Genomic DNA, 19,916 nt, shown 5'->3' on the forward strand with positions numbered 1-19,916 from the left:
CATCTAAACCTCCAAATGCAAGAGATGTTTTTGCATTTTGAGACTTTGCTCGTCCTTCCAAAAGGCGGTCAAAACAATCTGCAATTCTGTTGAGTGGATGCAGCAGCAGAACGTTGAAAACATATAGTGTCATTGCTCTTCAATCCCACACACATTAGACCATCCACCTACGCAGAGAACATCATTTTCTGTGGATTGGCTTTCAGTAATGGTCAATAATTCATGATAACGACACATTTTGCATCACATATCCTCTGACTGAGCAGCCAGTAGGTGTGTTGTCTGGATACGATCCTTCATAAATCTTCAAGTCAACAGCAGCTGGAATAAAATGGAGACATAAACCAACTAGATCCATCTTTATCTGTAAACACACATTCAGTTCACTTTAAACACATGCAGCACAAGTACGATAAATTGTTTGACATCCAACACAGCAATAAGAGATTAAAGAGATTTATGGCAGCGGCTTCCACTTAAATTAACTGTAAGAAATCAATGCAGTCACTGTGCTGAGTATAAAGAATGAAATGTAATCTTGTCGTAACCATAAAAACAGCATTCATACAGCACTTATCATTGTAATTATAACACAGGTAATACACAGCGATAGTATTATATATATAAAACCACCAAATGTGATTCACATTGATAAAATTAAATGCAAAGTATACTCAGCCTCCTCATCTCACTTTGTCAATACTTGAATCTTAAAGTATTAATGTGGGTGCTTCTATGAAACTAAGTTCATTTTGGTACCTGGCACTTTGCCAGCTTTTTAGACCCAATAATAAAAGAGAAATTTCCCCCCTAAGATGTACCTAATGATGACCTCAGATAAATGCCAAAAAAATTACACTCTTGCTCTGAGCCATCCCAAAATTAATGAATTTTTAATAAAATATTGGGGCCAAAAATGGGACATGAAAAGCTACCTAGGTGTCAGTGTATTTTATCTTGAAAACACGGCTTAATACCACTATTAATAAAGACACTGTGTTAAATTTGTCGATCCTAACGATTTTTCTAATCCAGACATGCAGGTTTTTAATGAATTGGCAGTCTCATTCCAGGTTTTGTGTGTAACCTATCGCGTCCACTCACGTTACACGCGGAACCTACCCATTTAAACACAAATAAATCACGAGTGATTTTGCAACTGCGGTCATTTTTCTGAAACACTCTGCCTTGCATATTTACTTCGATTCCCAAAATGTACCTGTGAGAGACTAAAAAGATATTCAAAAAAATTAGTAGTGCGTAATTTTCATGTCTTTTTTAGTGTTACATGCAGATTTTTGTGTAAAGAATAATATAAAAAATGTAAAAATATGTTTTATCTGAAAAATAGTTTCTCTTTTGTCTCAGTAAATATTTATTTTTTAAAATACACCCAAAAAGCTTCCAAAGTTGCTTCATAACATTAGTCTATATCTGGTTTGAATTTTTTGCCTCCACGTCCTCTTTTTAGGGACCAGTTTCATAGAAGCACCCAAATGTAAATGGAGTGTGTTTAAACGAGGCAAGTATCTCACCTCCAATCTGAAATGAAAGTATGGCAGAGCTGTAGTAGTAAAGCTGTAATACCGCTGACAGCCACTAGGATTGGCTCCAGTACATTGGTTTAAAAATACAGAAGTAGGTTGATAATTATTTTTTCCAGGACTCATTCCAGTCTCATTCATTTGATTTGAAACATCTAAAAATAGGACCAATGGCTCTGTAGCTCACCGGCATGTTCAATCAAGAATCAATAACAAGTTGAGTTTTCCAGGTTGTCAGGTTCTGCCGCTATGTTACAGTCCTGCGGTGTTAATGTGTAAGATCTATTTCCAGTAGAAGTGGGTGGTACTTTCACTGGAGGAGAACTCAACAAATTGAATTAAAGTCCATATATAACTTCCTGTCATTGCGCTATAGTGACTATATTGACATCTCTAACCATTTCCATGTTATAAACGCATCAAAATATGGCCCACTATAAGTAAAGGCACATTTGCAATACTTAAAAAATTTATTAAAAATTCAAAAATCAACATTTCTGAAAACTGTGAAGAAACTTTGAAGACATTGTCCAAAGGAAGCTACATATAGAATTTGAAATGAATCTGACCAGTGGTATCAGAGGAGATTGTTGAAATCTGAACATTGATGACCTTGAGTTTGACACTTTGAGGTCACTCAAGGTCAAAGGTCATGGACCCAAATCAAAGTCCATATATGACTTCCTATCAGTGTTTAATAATAACTATGCTGATATCTCTAAACATTTCCATGTTATAAGTCATTAAAATATGGCACATTTTGAATATTTCAGAAATTTGCCAAAAATTCAAAACATCTAAATTTGCCAGAACTGCCAAACTTTCCTTTGTCCCAAGGAAGCTACATACTGTATAAAATTCGAAATGAACCTGACCAGTAGTTTCATCAGAGAAGATGTTTAAAAAAATTGCTGATAAAGATGATTCTGACAAAGACGATGCCGGACGCAGCCTTCACAGCAGCTCATGGGCTATCAGCTGGTGAGCTAAAAAGTTACGTGTTGGTCCATCTATAAACTTTTCCTCCGTTAATCAGATCTCATGGCAAACACAAGATGTCTGCCATGTTTGACACTGATTGATTGACAGATGTGTATGACAGCTCACTCACCTGCCAAGTCAACCTTTCAGGGTTTTGGTTTATTTATTTAAAAAATTCTGTATTAAAAAATGACTATTGAAAACTACTGCTATGTTTTTACTGGAAATGTATTTATTTAGAACTGTTTTTATTTATTTTATTTTACTGAATGTGTTTTACTGTGCTCTTGCTTTTTAATTGTTACTGTGTTGTAAAGCACTTTGATCGAAAGCACTATATAAAGACAACTTATCATTATATTATTATTATTATACATGCTTATAAAAAATATGTGACATCTTCTAATTAAACTCTAAACTACATACATGTTACTGTTATGGCGTTATAATGTCAGGTCAGAGGTTTTCCTGTCTTAAAATGAGCCAGTTGTGGTGCCATCCTCATCATGTACAAATGGGTCAGGTAAATATTCTTACAAAGAAGAACAATTATCACATTAAAACATAATACAGTCTACTCTCGTTAAACCGCCCGCCGTTATACCGCCATTTTCGCTCACCGCCGACCAAAACCATTGCACAAAAATCCCCAATGCATTATTCCATTAGCTACTGCCATTTCCGCCTATCGCCATCCGCCAGCCCAGTTCCATGCACAAACAACACTTATACCATTGATTTCCCGACCGTTATACCGCCAGTGTGATTGCCATCGAGTACACATAAATTTTAACAATGCACTGAAACAAACGCACCAGACGCTGATCGCGACAAGCTACGAGTAGGTCTACGGAACATCGCAGAACACTCAGTAGGTCAGGATGTCGGGAAGAGGACGTGGGATTAAGCCAAAGCCTCAAGATGATGGGGTGTCATTTCCCGACACGGTATAATAATGCTTAAAATGTTTCCCCACTTTAAATGATCCCTTACAACATAACAGAATCAAGATTTATTTAGAAACGCAATTAGAACGGGTTAACGGAGGCAGCATAGACATCATATAGTAAAGACATGCACATTATGGACGCAACCCGTTGTAACGCCATTTTCGCTATACCGCCAATTTGGCCGTGAACGAAAGTTGGCGGTATAACGAGAGTAGACTGTAATACTATTTTAGCAACTATTACCAAATTATAAGCAAAGTTGTGAGTAAGAAAAATATGGTCATGTAGTCATGTAGAATGTTAACTGACATTCGTTTGACCTATCAAGGTCACTCAAGGTCAAAGGTCATGGCACCAAATGAAAGTCCATATGTGACTTCCTATCTACTGCCAACAGTAATTATATCAGTATCTCCCACTTTTCTCAAGTTATACCACTTTAGAATGTGTCCCATTATAAACCAATGGGGATTTGTAAAATTTAAAACATTCATAAAAAAATAAAAAATCACAACAAATGTCAAGTCATTCTGACTGACGGTTTTGAGGAAGAAGATTTTAGAAAAATTGTTTACAGATGACAGACAACTGCTACCAATAGTCCATTGAAGCTTTGAGCTGTTGGACTAAAAATCTGATCAAATTCAACAGTCAAAGTGATTTCAGATTCACAGATCACCTTATGTCGCTGCCCATAGTTTAGACAGATGCCTTCATTTAATGGAGGTCTGAAAAAAAATAAACAAACAAAAACAATGGATAATGTTGATGTTGCACTTACAAATCAAAGAAATTCACTGAGTGCAACAATGATTTTTCTTCCATTAAGTAAGTAATGAGAGTTTTGTAAAGAACCTTAAGTAGTTCCATAATTACAGAGGTGGGAATCTCACACGTCTGTGCAGGAAAAACACTGGTTAAGTCCATCTTTCATCATCTTTGACGATAAAATTATGATAAACTTGTTAAAACGAAAAACACGTTTGATATATACACATACAATAGTAACTGTATGTTTACCATGAATTGTGAATAATGAATGAGAATCATGATGGACCTTTTAATAGTTGTAATCACACATTTACTGAATTAAATTACATGTACATTCATATGATATATTTGCCCTGAAGAGGAGGCAGTAGGGCTAAAATATATGTTACCCAAAATGTTAGGTGGGCAATGAAAAAACCTGCAAAATGTAGAGCGCTTTCCTGTTTGTTTCATTTATACGTACTTGTCCTTAACCTCCTAAGACCCAGGAGTGAGTTTTTGTTTGTGGACAAGAGTTTCACAGCTTTATTACAAAAAAAACAAAAGAAAGGAAAGGAAAAAAGGAGGCTGTCCATTGCAAAAGACTTCCATTAAAAAAAACTGTATGAGAAAATCATTGCATCATGTTTTCACTCAGGACAATTCTCCATGCTCTTCAGTGCTTATTTTTACGTCTTCTCGTGAAAGGATTATGACAGTGTGACTTCTTACCGACAGATAAAGTGTAACTGGAACTCAACAGGGAGTCTAACTTTATGGCCGACAGTGTAGTACGCTACTTTCAGCTCCATCTTGATTTTCCAAGGACGATTTTTCTGATGTATATAATGGAACCTTCACACAACACAGATTTCATAAAAACTTGTGTGCATGTTAATAAGATTAACCTATTTTTATATTGTACATATAAACAATTTTCACAGGAATAACAACTAAACACATGACTTATTTGCTGCGAATATTTAAAATGTGAGATGAGGAAAGTGAGAAATGCCATGTTTTTTTTATGTACTGAGTGTGATTACACTTTTCTTTCTCTCGGCCACACTCCACCACTCATCTGAAAGATAATTATATTTAACAACCACCTCCATCTGAACTTTTGCACTATTACATTCATAGTCCTACATTTGATGCTAGTTGTTTTACACTATGGACGTTAACCCATAAAGACCCAAACATCCACCATCGACAAAAACCATCTAATGATCTAAACTGTTCAATACCTGTTGATTCATTAATTCTATCAATACATGAAAATAATTGGTGTAAAATGCAGTTTGTCTTCTTTTCATGGTCATCAGATATGACCCATTTGGACGTTTAGAGGCTCCGTAGTTACCATAGAAACACCGTCATTTTCTACAACATTAATTCACCAGACAGTAGATGGACACACTTGGTTTATGTTCAGTTAATGATTTTTTTCCTGAAAAAGTCACTTTTTCCTCCGTTTTCTCTGTTTTTGATACAATAACTCTCAACTTTATCATGAGCTTTTATAACATCTACGTTATCATTGAATTAAATGTCAGAAAATGCATGATTTAAACAGAAAAAACACAAAATACAGAGGACAATATTATAACAAAAAGTGATAACTTCAAGCTGTGATATTCAGCTTTTTTTTAAAAATAGAATTATGCATTTTAAAACATTTCCCTGTGGTCTACATAAACTGTAAATGCTATGCTTGAGTCTAAATTCTTCATTAATTAAACTCCACAGGTCCATCTTCAACCCTATTGATGAGTAATAACATGAGAAAGATCATTTTGAGCGCTGGCCCTTTAAATGCAAATGAGCCACTTTATGCCCCACCCCCTCCGGGTTGTTGGCTGTGCTGCTCTGTCCCGTTCAACCAACAATGGAACTTTTTAGGTAATCGGCTCAAAGTTTGGACATATTTTCAGTATGGACTAGAACCGCTGCTGCTGACAAAAAATTATGGTGTATTCGGAGAAATGTTCGTCAGAAGTCTTGACCTTATATGTGCAAATGTCGTGACGGAACTAGTTATAGACGCAACAAATTAAGAAGGAATTAAAGCGGGTCGTAGAAATCCACTAAATTTTTGCCAAAATGAATATAAAGATAACTTTGCAGCACCTGGAGGGTTCAAATTCAAACTTTATGAACTATTAGGGTCCAAATACACAAATAAATGAACCAAAGACTAATAAAAGTAGGTTTCGCAAAATATGACCCCTTTTAGCAAAGTCAAATACAGAGACTTTTTTTTTTTGGGAAGTGCCACAGAAGAAGCACTGGGTCTTTACGTGTTAATTTTGCTGTTGTATTGCATTGCGATGTCTGCCTGAAAATGCTTGAACTTCAATCTCATTCGTTTTTTTTATACATTGAAAATATGGTATAAATAATTGAATTAAACCACCTTGTTAAAATAGACTTAAAATGTTAAAGCCAGGTGAGTTTAGAGAGGAGTCAGTCCAGTCATCTGTAATTGACATTCACTTGGCCTCATGAAAGGGTCATCCAGGAAGATGGAAAAAAAAAAAAAAAAAGGCTGGTGGATGGTGGAACGGTGGTAAGGGCTTTGTCGTTTGACTGACTGGGCCCTCAGGAGTCGTGCCCTTAATGCACCGATGCTTGCGGCCAAGCAGTGGGCTCATTTGTCAAGAGGAGACGTACTGTAGGGATGGAGGCAAAGAAGGAGGAGAAATACAAAAAGAAAGAGGGTAAAGAAGGACAAGGGCAGAAGGGAACTGTACTGAGCATCGCGAGGAGAAAAAATAAGTGAGGAAAAGTACGACAAGCTGAGAGGAATGAAAAAGCACACAGGCTGATCACATCTATCTAACTGCCTGTTTCTGCTCTAGATTTGACAGAAACAGTACCAACAAAAAAATGGAACATTATTAAGTTTACAAAGGTAGAATATGTTGCAGTATCGTTGTAATGAATTACATTATGTCACCTGAAAAACTCCTTAGTTTAACTCAACCTGAATATACAGTAGTTATAATTGGTGTGGCCTCCCTTGGTGTGATAAGTCCTGGAATGGGGGGGGTGTTGGTGGGACGTGGGTAGTTAAAGTGTGTTCGTTATGTTTGCTTTCCTCTACTTTTGGTTTGTTTACTCTGTGGTTACTGTCAAAATCAGGACAAATTGTAATCATGGATGTTTTTGTAAATTAACTCATAAGGACCCAAACATCTGAAATGTTTAATAACTGCACTGCAAAAATCAAAATCTTACTAAGTGTATTTTTCTCATTTCTAGTCAAAATATCTCATCACACTTAAATGAAGACATAATCACCTAAAGAGTAACTTTTCATTGAGATATGAGAACTTATTTTTAGACGATAGATCTTAAAAACCTTATTATAACATAATTTTCACTTGTTCCATTGGCTGATTTTTTTGCTTGAATTAACCAAAAAAATCTTAAATTAAGCAAAAAAAAAAAAAAAAAAAAAAATCTTGAATTAAGTAAAAATCTGCCAATGGAACAAGTGAAAATGATCTTGGTAAGATTTCTTGAAATTAGATTTTCAAGATCTATTGTCTAAAAATAAGTTCTCATATCTCACTGAAAAGTTACTCTTTAGGTGATTGTGTCTTATTTTAAGTGTGATGAGGTATTTGGACTAGAAATGAGAAAAATACACTTGGTAAGATTTTGATTTTTGATCAATTATTCCTGTCAATACATGCAAATAACTGGTGTAAAATGCAGTTTCTCAGTTTTTTATGGTCATCAGATATGACCCATTTGGACGTTCAGAGGGTCTGTAGTGAACTTGGAAACACCATCACCTTCTACAACAATGACTCACTGGTAAAACACATGCAGTTCGACAAGTGGTAGTGGATAGAAACACTTGTTTTTGCATTCAGTTAATGATACTTTTGCTGAAAAAGTCACTTTTTCTCCAGCTTTCTCTCTTTTGATGTAATAACCTTTGAATTTCTTCTGAGTTTTAATGTACATCCAAATTAAAAATAGGAAATTAAATGTAGGGAAATGCATGATTTACACTGAAAAACACAAAATACAGAGGGCAATATTGTAATAAATGATGATATATCACTTAAGTAAAGGTTAAATAGAGAGAACAATTAATTTGGGAAAAGTAGCACTGGTTCTTTATGGCTTCTTAAATAAAAAAGTGACAAAAAAATAATACAATAAAAAATATTAACATGAAAAGCAAAAAACAAACAAACCGTGTAGTCATTACGTCTCTCTTTATTATGTACGTGTTGGCTATATTACTTCTCAAACAGCCTGGAACATGCTGTTATTTGTCCTCTGGTGACTTCTTCTACACTGAATCGTCCCACTCTTATTGTTCTGTACACAAGTGACGCTAATGAAGAACAAATTGCAGGTATTTTACATGTTTCAAACCTTCAGTTTAGAGAATAACAAGCCATCTTGATTACGGACACAAAGCAAAATGTCTTCCTACACTACTGAAACCCTGTACTGCTGCACTGATTGTGTGTACAGTTGTTCATTTTTGTCACAGCGACATGAAGCATGAGCAGGCAGCACTTGGTTAAAAAAAACAACAAAAAAACAGCTCAGTGCATTCAAGCCACTCGAGAATAACTCTTTTTCTTTTTACCTTTTTTCCTGTCTGGCTCTTCTCTATTATGCAAATTCCCCTGAGACTGAAAAATAACAGGTGAGATAAGGATACATTTCAGTCGAACTCAGTCTAGCTCCTGTTCCGGCGCTGTCGTACGGTGTAAAACCTTATTAAAGATACTGACAAGACACAGCAGTGGTCAAAAACACTTCCTGTTTAGTGAAGATTACAGTTGGACATGGCCCTAATGCAGAACAGACATCTGTGAGCTACAAGTGGATCATTTTTTTTTTTTCTTCTACTTGTCTTGTCCAGCATCCTACCAGCAGAATGTAGTCTGGCCTGGCTGCAAACAAATTTGCTTTGCCAAGGGTAACTTCATAAAGTATATGAAGCTCCCCTTGATATTCTACTGTGTTTATTATGAGTTTTATTGAACCACATTTTGATGCTGGACCTGACATGGGGGGGGGGGGGGGGGGGGGGGGGGGGGGTGAAGGGGAGAGAGCAAGAGAGAAGAAGGTGGCGAAGACTCTCACAAGGAAGTATCAACAATACAAACAGTAACAACCATGGTGATAATTATAATGGTAACAATAACTACAACCAGAACTGAGTAAACTAGGCAGAAGAGAGAGAAAAAACAAAACAAACAAAGCTACAAAAAAATACAATAAAATACATAAGACCTATTAAATGATGAATATAAGAAATACAGGTGGATCATAAGAGGTGTGAGACACAGCAAATGATACTGTATGGCATACATACAGTAAGAACGGGTAACATGAGGGTATGATCAAAGTTTTTATGTCTGTATAACAGATATTTATTGAGGGACAGAGATACTTTTTTTTCCCAACTTTGCACCAATGTCTTGAAAGATTCCTGTGAAAGTGTAAAATTATGGATCTGTAACATGTCCAAGAATGGGAAGATTTCATTTGCCACAGATGCTTAAATGTGATATCATATAGATATTTATCACCCTTAGAATACCAGATTCATATATATGACAAAGAGCATTAATGCAACAAAATGTCATCAGCAGATTTTATGCAACTTCATATTGTGTAAGTGCAAACTATGAGACTCCATTATTACCCCGCCCCCCGAATGGGGTGCAAGGAGTATTGTTTTTGGTTCCGTTCGTTAACACTCTAGCAGCAAAACGATTGGTTGAATTCATACCAAATTGGGTTTATAGATTGCCAGTGACTCAGAATAGATCTGATTACATTTTGGGAACAGTAGGTCAAAGTTCAAATTTTTTTCAATTAATTTTTAAAATCTTTTTCTCCCATTTACTTATAATGGGCAAAATTTCAAATGTGTGTAGCAGCAAAACTATTTGTTGAATTCATACCAAACTGAGTTTATATATTGCCAGTGACCCAGAATAGACGTAGTTACATTTTGGGAAAAGTAGGTCAAAGTTCAAATTTTTAATGAATTTTTCTTCTCCCATTCACTTATAATGGGCGAAATTTCAAATGTCTATAAAAACTTCAATTTTTTTTCAGTTTACTTCAGACTTGGCATATATATAGAGGCAATCGCTATGCTGACATCAGCACACGCATAGACATGACCGATGCCAAAATAAGATACAATATGTGTGAGGGGCGGGGTTTGTTGTGCCTGGCACCACTTGTTTTCATTATTTACTCTTGGGCAGATCTGGGTATTGTTCGGCCCACGGGCCACATGCGGCCTGATAACTGACCCGCAGGAGGTCATTGGCACATAAAAAGCCAATACAAATATACATCCTTGTAATAGATGCAACCAATACGATGGCACTGCTTTTATTTTGAAGGATCTGATAAATAAATTTTTTTTCGAATGTACTTTCCGCACTTAGCATAAAACTTATGCACTGATTGGTTTGTTGGTCAGTTTCAGTTTCAGTCAGCTAACGCCAAAAATTCAATCCTATCCAACTTTATTTGTAAAGCACTTTAAAAACAACCACAGTGGACCAAAGTGCTGTACAGAAGAATAAATAAAACCAAAATAAAAGAATAAAATACAAGAATATATTACAAAGACATAAAAAGCTGTACAATTGAAAACAATAAGAACAATGAACCAATATCAAATACTAAATAAAAGGATAGAATAAGAAAAAATAATACATTCAAACATCTCTCATGGTGTCAAAAGCCAAGGAGAAAAGATACGTGTTAAGAAGGGATTTAAAAACAGACAGAAAGGAGGCCTGTCTGACATGGAGAGGCAGATCCTTCCATAGTTTAGAAGCTGCTACAACAAAGGCTCGATCAAAAAAAGAAAGACTGATTCAGAATGCCGAGCTTTTAACAAGACATGGACTTCTAAGTATTTCTTCACTAAAATCAGAGGTAAAGAAAAAGAAAAGGAACTGAGATATGCAAAGGAACAAAGCTGGATGCATTTATTGTGTTTCATGTAAAGTTAATGTGGAGCTGGTTTTGCACATTTTCGAAAATGTTTTTGTGAATATTCATTAAACAGTTGTGTTCTCTGCTCCACATTTTCATTGTCTCATTGTATTGTTTAATTTACTGTTTTTATAGAGATATTGAGTAGATCTGCAAGTGTACTGATCTGGACTTTAACAACTGTTAAAGTTTCTCATGTGGCCCCGTAAGAAGATTAACTGCCCACCCCTGCTCTAGGGTCTACATGGGACAACACATTCACTAATCTGCCAGGGACACTAACATTTTATGATTTATCTGTAGTTTAGTCTGTTAGTGTGTAAGATTTCACAGCCTTGCAGAATCCTGTAAAGAACCTGTACTAGGGATGTAACGATATGAAAATTTCATATCACAATTATTGCGACCAAAATTATCATGGTTATCATTATTATTGTGATATTGTTGAAATTGTGCTCAAAATGTTCAAAAAGTACTTACACAATAATTTAACGAAGTTGTATTTTGAAAATAAATAAATAAAATAATAGGCATAATGTACTTTCTGTTGGCAAAAACATTCAAATATTAACATGTGAACATCAAACATAAAAATGTGCGTTAAACATGTCATCTGATAGAGAGAGAGAGAGAGAGAGAGAGAGAGAGAGAGAGAGAGATATGGAGACAGAGAGAGGGAGAGAGAGACAGCTACCCAGAACGTCAGCCAACGAGAGTCCATCGTAACAGAACATCAGCCAATGAGAGCACAGCGTCACAGAACGGCAGCCAATGAGAGCGCAGGGTCACAGACCGGCAGCCAATTAGAGCACAGCGTCACAGAACGTCAGAAAATGGGAGCGCAGCATCACAGAACGTCAGCCAATGAGAGTGCAGGGTCACAGAACGTCAGCCAATGAGCGCGAACCGTCACAGAACGTCAGCCAATGAGAGCGCAGGGTCACAGAATGGCAGCCAATGAGAGCGAACCGTCACAGAATGTCAGCCAATGAGAGCGAACTGTCACAGAACGTCAGCCAATGAGCGCAGCGTCACAGAGCGTCAGCCAATGAGAGCGCAGGGTCACAGAACGGCAGCCAATGAGAGCGAACCGTCACAGAACGTCAGCCAATGAGCGCAAACCGTCACAGAACGTCAGCCAATGAGAGCGCAGGGTCACAGAACGGCACCCAATGACAGCGAACCATCACAGAACGTCAGCCAATGAGAGTGAACTGTCACAGAACGTCAGCCAATGAGCGCAGCGTCACAGAACGGCAGCCAATGAGAGCGAACCGTCACAGAATGTCAGCCAATGAGAGCGAACTGTCACAGAACGTCAGCCAATGAGCGCAGCGTCACAGAGCGTCAGCCAATGAGAGCGCAGGGTCACAGAACGGCAGCCAATGAGAGCGAACCGTCACAGAACGTCAGCCAATGAGCGCAAACCGTCACAGAACGTCAGCCAATGAGAGCGCAGGGTCACAGAACGGCACCCAATGACAGCGAACCATCACAGAACGTCAGCCAATGAGAGTGAACTGTCACAGAACGTCAGCCAATGAGCGCAGCGTCACAGAATGGCAGCCAATGAGAGCGCAGCGTCACAGAACAGCAGCCAATGAGAGCGCAGGGTCACAGAACGGCAGCCAATGGGAGCGCAGCGTCACAGAACGGCAGCCAATGAGAGCGAACCGTCACAGAACGTCAGCCAATGAGCGCGAACCGTCACAGAACGTCAGCCAATGAGAGCGCAGGGTCACAGAACGGCAGCCAATGAGCGCGAACCGTCACAGAACGTCAGCCAATGAAAGCGCAGGGTCACAGAACGGCAGCCAATGAGAGCGAACTGTCATAGAACGGCAGCCAATGAGAGCAAACTGTCACAGAACATCAGCCAATGAGCGCAGCGTCACAGAACATCAGCCAGCGACATGAACCCTGTGATCACTGGAGCGGCGACATCAAAGCATGTTGTAATTCTCTTTATAGGGCTCTGAACCTGTCTCTCTCTCTCTCTCTGTGCTCGGACCAGGTCTGTGCAGGACCATGCTGTCCCTGAATCTCTGGAGTGCTCTCCATGCAGGTGCCTTCAGCCATGTTTTCAGAGGCCAAACATTACAAACTGGCATGCACGCCTGGAATGCTGCTGCTTCTCTAGGAAATGAGCAGTACTGTGAGTTTTCAAAGTGCGGTAATCAAACACGGTTATTATGATAATTATTATTTAAACGGTAATACTAACTGTCGGGAATTTTACTGTGGTTTATTGTTATACCGGTAATCGTTACATCCCTAACCTGTACTACTTCACAAGTTACAGTAGAAAAACTGATGAGGAAACAGAAAAACATATCTATGAGCATCATATTCAATGAATTAAAAGACGGTACATGTATGACATTTAGAAGGTGAAGATTTATGGATTTCATTTGAAGCTGGCTCAGTTATACCAATGACTTTAATACTGAATGTGCGGACAATCTGTCGTGTTATTGTTATGAAACATGGATGAATCACCTAATCATCTGCATCTATTTGATCAAAGTGAAATAAAATACCACTTTTCTTAGTAACAGAGGCTACATGTGAGTTTCCTGATGTGTGTCACATTGTATAGATCTCCCTCTGTGTTAAGAATAAAACCTTTCTTACTCAGTTCAATGCATTTTCAAGACAATTTCCTGTCTCCCAAACTAAATGCACTTAGATGGTGATGATTCACACCTTAAATGGCACCTTAAACGGCAGAGAAATCACTGACGGTGTGCGGTTTAATAATCTAGAAATCAAACTGTAATTTAAGCAGACATATAAGCTTTTATAAAAAAAAATATATATATATATATCAGAGGAGCTCACATTTGTCTTAAAAGTTATTACAAAGCGTGGGCTGCAATTCTTCTCCTGCCAATTATATATTCTATAATAGTCAGATTATATAAATACTTGACAGAAGATGAATTACAGGCATTTAAAAACCAAAAACCATTAAGAGAACAAAGTGGAGCTAAAGTAGGATTTCTACACCGATTTTTTTTTTTTTTAATTTTCTGATAGTTTTCTCCTTTTTTATGTTTTTCTTTTTATAATGGAATTCATTCACTTTTTACATCTTTACATATATACAGTCACGGAAAAATTATTAGACCATCAAAAGTCATCAAAAACAATGGTTATGCAATCAAGTACTAACTCCTGTGTGTATCGTGACTAAAACAGACAGAAAAGAAAACATGAAATGCCTAAAAGCACTGTTTTTGTCAGTACAATGCCATAGCTATTGATGTAAGAACTTAAGTGATTTTAGTTATTATCAAGAAAACATGGAAAATGGCTAAATATCAGCTCTTAAATTAAAGTCTAATGTGCTATTTTTGTTGTTATCATTATATTTGTCCAAACAAATGTACCTTTAGATGTACCAGGGATTAAAATGAACAAGAAATTGAAGAAAACAAGGGTGGTCTGATAATGTTTTCTGCGACTGTATAAATTCTGCTGTTTAAGTGAAACCTTATCAATGTCCTATTTATTTTGTATTTCTTCACATCTTATTATTCACTGTTGGAACTTCATGTCCCAGCGAGTTACTGAAGAGCACACAGGGACTTCTAACCACATTTATCATAATACCTTGAATTCAGGTGTTCAGTCATATTGTATTATAGCTCAGCCAAAGCCTGCAGAAGCTGTGAACTTCGCTGTGCATGAAAAGCATGAGAGACACAACACAGGATTGCGTTTCAATCATCTGAGTTTTCTCAATATTCAATGCAGGCAGTGTCACTTTTTGTCATCCAGAAACAGTATCAACAGCCAGAAGCAGAGCAGAGACGGCAGCATCTGTCACTTTGAACAGGCTGCGTTCCTGCAGACAAGATCTTTGTGGGACACACAGTCAAAGAACCAAGCACAAAGAAAGACATTAGGGAAAATATCCGAAACAACAGTCTGAACTCAAGTCTGCGATGTATCTGTGTCGTAGATCTAACAGGTGTTGGCCACTAAAGTATTCTGCACATTTATGGGTACATAATTTAAGTAACTCTGAATACTTACATGATGTACCGGCTTGTTAAACAGGAAAATGCTCTGCAAACTAGTGATGTCCCAGTCTGGATTTTTTTTGCTTCTGATACGATTTTTTTAGGATTAGTTTTGCTGATACCTGATACTGATCTGATACTGACTTTTTACAATGAAATTTGTATTTAATTTGGAGTCTTTATTTATAGGTTATTATACTATTATTACCTCCGCCAAGGAGGTTATGTTTTTGTTGGCGTTGGTTTGTCTGTCTGTCAATGTGCAAGATAACTCAAAAAGTTATGGACGAATTTGGATGAAAATTTCAGGAAATGTTGATACTGGCACAAGGAACAAATGATTACATTTTGGTGGTGATCGGGGGTGGGGTGGGGGGGGCACTGATCTGCCTTGGCGGAGGTCTGTGCTCTATGAGTGCTTTTCTACAAAAGACAGCGCAGACCTCCGCCAAGGCAGATCAGTGGCCCCCCCGCCCTCGATCACCACCAAAATTTTATCATTTTTTCCTTGTGCCAGTATCAACATTTCCTGAAATTTTCATCCAAATCCGGCGCACTGATCTGCCTTGGTGGAGGTCTGCGCTCTCCGAGTGCTTCTAGTTTTACATGAGATCACAACTGGTCTGAATGTGGAACCTGAGCTAAAACCAATATGACACCTTTGACTCTTATTAACTCTACTACAATTTTTGGACTTTCCAAATTCATACTGTGGGACAAATTAGATTCGTTGGCAAGAGGGTTTTGGCCCATGGGCTGCATGTTTGCCACTAATGTAGTGCATCTATGAACAGGTCCGTCCAGGTATTATATAGGGGTGCGTTCCGTGCCATTCATTAGTGATGTGCAGGTTGGGTTGGGGCGGGTCAAATAATTCCATGCGCATCACTACTGGGCCTTAAAGTGAAAGTTAAACTTGTAGACGCTTTACTAATTCCTCTAAGACTATCGCTGTTGTGCAGCTAATTTTCCATTTCCCTACCTTCAGAAACTTTAATTTGAGGGGGCAGGATGTTTGTTTACCGTCCCCAAAACCGGACCCAGATCAGCCTGATCTCATGACTAAATCCAATCCGATCTTCTAAAAAATGCTGGATCGGCAGCCGATACCGATCGTTAGATCTGATCGGGACATCCCTACTGCAAACTGCTGCCCTCAAAACCATTCTCTCCATGTTATAAGGTTCATTTCCATCTAAAACAGAAAAAATGAATAGATGTACATGATGTACAGACTTGGGTGAATCAATACAACTGCGATATTGAATTGAAAATGGGCTGAAATACATTAAATGAATCTGACCTTGAATAGAGAGCTGCAGAATGGTTAGGTAAAGGTTAACTCATTTTATCTTAATTACAGTCTCTGCATTTTACCCACCACCCTTATGCACACAGCACCTAGGATTAGCATTAGCGATTAGCATATCAGGAGCTGTGAGCTGCCACTGAAGGTGCTCAGGGACCGACTCCAGATCTTCATCAGTACCCAGCTCTGAAGAACAAGAGAATTTACTGATGTATACCTGTTTTTGATGGTGGGGGAAACCAGAGGACAATGACAGAATGGAATAGGCAAAAATCAGCACAGAAATGAGCCGGTGGTCCGAGTGGGAATCAAACAGAGACCCTTCTAGCTGTGTGGCAGAAGTGCTTAGATGAGTTGTGTCAAATGTAGAGCAGAGCGCTACAGCAGCCTCCAGTTTTTGACAAAATTGATGAATTTCTGAGAAAAGCCTCTGGTTACATCCATCAGCCCCTCGGTCACCGGTTCAGATGGTATATGTATGAGATAGATGTAGTTTTAAACCATGATGCTGATAATCGACCATCTCTTAATGCTGTAATTCTTTTTCTTTTTCTGTCTGGGCCCCCCTTTGGAGGACGAAAAATCTCCAGGCCCCCCTCAATCCCAACAACATTGTAACAGTGGTGCAATTATAACTTTTAGTGAAAGAAACATCAATATTGTAACAGTACGTTTTACTTTTCCTTGAATAATTTTTTTTCAAATTAAAAATAACTTAAATTTTTGCTTGAACAATACAAATAAATTCAACAAGGCTGCTCCGAGACAACATTTTTCCAAATAAAAATAGGAAATTATCTTACAATTATCTTACAACTATGACAATAAAGTTACTTTTTTTTTTTTTAACACAACAAACAAATTTTGGTAATAAAGATGAACATTTTAACAATATCAGTAGTTGCAATGAACCTATTTGCATTGCACATCTCAGAACATTTAAATGCAAACTGTACTAACTGTGCAAAAACAGAAACATTGCACATTTTTCTTTTCCAGTCAAATCCTTGTCCATTCTCCAAACCTAAACCCTTTGTCTAGTGACAGATCACCATGGCAGTAGATTGGTTTGTTGTACGTCCCTAAAATGAGTCCAGGGTGCTCCAAAACATTAGTTCCACCTGCTACATGTTTTAAATTGAAGAAAAAAAATACCCAGGAGTGATCCCATGACCCCCCTGGCCAACCTCCATCCCACAGTTTGAGAAACACTGTCATAATCCATTAAAGACCCAAACATCCCCCAGTGACCAAAAGTATTTACTGATATAAAATTATTAATACCTGTTGATCCACTAATCCTATCAATACATGCAAATAATTGGTGTAAAATACCGTTTGCCATCTTTTCATGGTCATCAGATATGACCCATTTGGACGTTCAGAGGCTCCACAGTGAACGTTGAAACACCGTCATCTTCTACAACACTGATTCACCAGTAAAACCCATAGAGTTGGATCAATGACAGTGGATGGAGACACTTGTTTTTATGTTCAGTTAATGATATATTTAACTGAAGAAGTCACATTTTCTACATTTGTCTCTGTTTCTGATATAAAACCCCTCAAGTTTAATCTGAGCTTTTATGAACATCTACATGATCAGTAAATTTAAAATAGAAAAATATCAGATTTTCCCTGAATAAAAGCAAAATACAGAGGATAATATTATAAGAAATGGTGATAAATCACTTAAGAAAGGTTAAATAGAGAGAAAAATTAATTTGGGAACAGCTTCAAAAGTGGCACTGGGTGTTTATGGGTAAATATAACATATATACCTGTTCATTAGCAACAGTGGATTTGGTATAAATTGAGATGAAGCTCATCAACTTGAATAAACAGGTCAGACGCTATAATGTTATATAAGACAGAAAATAATGACAACCACTGTGTCCCTTTTAATGAGTGAGTTGATAATGGCTTTAGTTTTACAGGATTGTCTACTTAAAAAGACATCCTTTCTAAAAACACAATGTTCTTTTTAAAAATATTCGACATGATTCATTTACAGACACACATAACAGTGCTTTTCTACCATTTAAAACCAGCAAAGGGCAAAAGGAAGGACTGCATTAACAAAGCAGGATCGCCTCCACAGCCATTTGAAACCACAATGTGTGAAGCCAAAGTCAAGTCAAGGATAAAACTGCACAGGGAGTCCTCAAATACACTCAGGAGTCCACAGCTTCAGTCAGGGAGGCTTATAGCTGCAAGGAAATTCCTGCATTTTCCCATTTCCCCAAGCAGCAAATAAGACCCCCGTTTCTGCAAACGTAAGATTTTTCTCAATTTTCCACCTTTCTCTTTCTTTCTCTATAGTTGAAATCCTTTCTTAGCTCTTTTCCTCCAGCTCAGTAACATCTCCCACAAATCTCAAGCTTTGTATTATTGGAAGCAATCTCTAACTCCTCCTGCTTTATTCTATTGCCCTTTCACTCAGACTTTCTACCTATTAGAGGTTCCTTCTACCAACTCTTTTCTTGCGAATCAGACCACTTTCATTCTCTCATCTTCTTTCCTCCTTTAATTTAGTTCCCTTCCTTACATTCTCCTCCTCCTCTCTCGCTGAGTGGGCAGTCTGTATCTGTTGGCTCTATGGTAAAGAGATGCTTCCAACACTCTCAGAGTAGCTTCTTACATCTCTTGGAGCCTCGCCCGCTGGCTCTGGCAGGTGTTGGGCGTCCTGGGGGACATACCCTGAGTGTGTGTTTCACTGTGTGTGGTGCCCTGTGGCTGATTTTCAACCTTCAGTTTGAGTGGAAGTGTAGCTGTGTGGATCTGAACTGCATGATAAAATGTGTAATGGTGCCACTGCGTGTTTCTGCTGCATGTATTATGTAAAACATAAGGTAAAATGTGTGCCTAATGGAAGAAAATGGACAAGATAGAAGCAGCATAATGTGACACAAAGGGCATGCATATTATCCTGCAACATTTAACCATGTGATAGATTTCCTCAAAGCTCATCATCAGCAAAGCACAAGGAATCACAGCAATTCATAAACGATTAAAAGACAAAGTGGAAACTGTTTTCCTCAATAGATGAGAGAGGAAAGGAAAGAAGAAAAACAGAGAAAACTGACAAATGAAAATAAATGTCTGGGAAGTGGCCTGTGTGTGTTGTAAAGCATTAAAAAGTGATAAATCTGCAGTTTTTTTGCAAGTTTTTACTCCTGCAATTTCATTTTAAGACACTCATCAAGGGTAGTTCTTACTTTCTTGGAATTTATCATATTTTTAGGTTAGTTCATGGATTTGTTTGCAGGCAAAATGTGGAAACAAAGACACACTGAAATGGATTATTCATTCATTCATTTTCTGAGCCTGCTTTATCCTCACTGGGGTC

General features: G+C 37.7%; 1 protein-coding gene across 1 annotated transcript in view; it reads right to left on the reverse strand.

The window, feature by feature from the left end:
• Nucleotides 1-19,916, reverse strand: part of vstm2lb (V-set and transmembrane domain containing 2 like b) — a 48,235-nt gene that overhangs the window by 11,000 nt on the left and 17,319 nt on the right. The window lies entirely within an intron of this gene.

Source organism: Sphaeramia orbicularis, chromosome 5, assembly GCF_902148855.1.
Source record: "Sphaeramia orbicularis chromosome 5, fSphaOr1.1, whole genome shotgun sequence".
NCBI lineage: Eukaryota > Metazoa > Chordata > Actinopteri > Kurtiformes > Apogonidae > Sphaeramia > Sphaeramia orbicularis.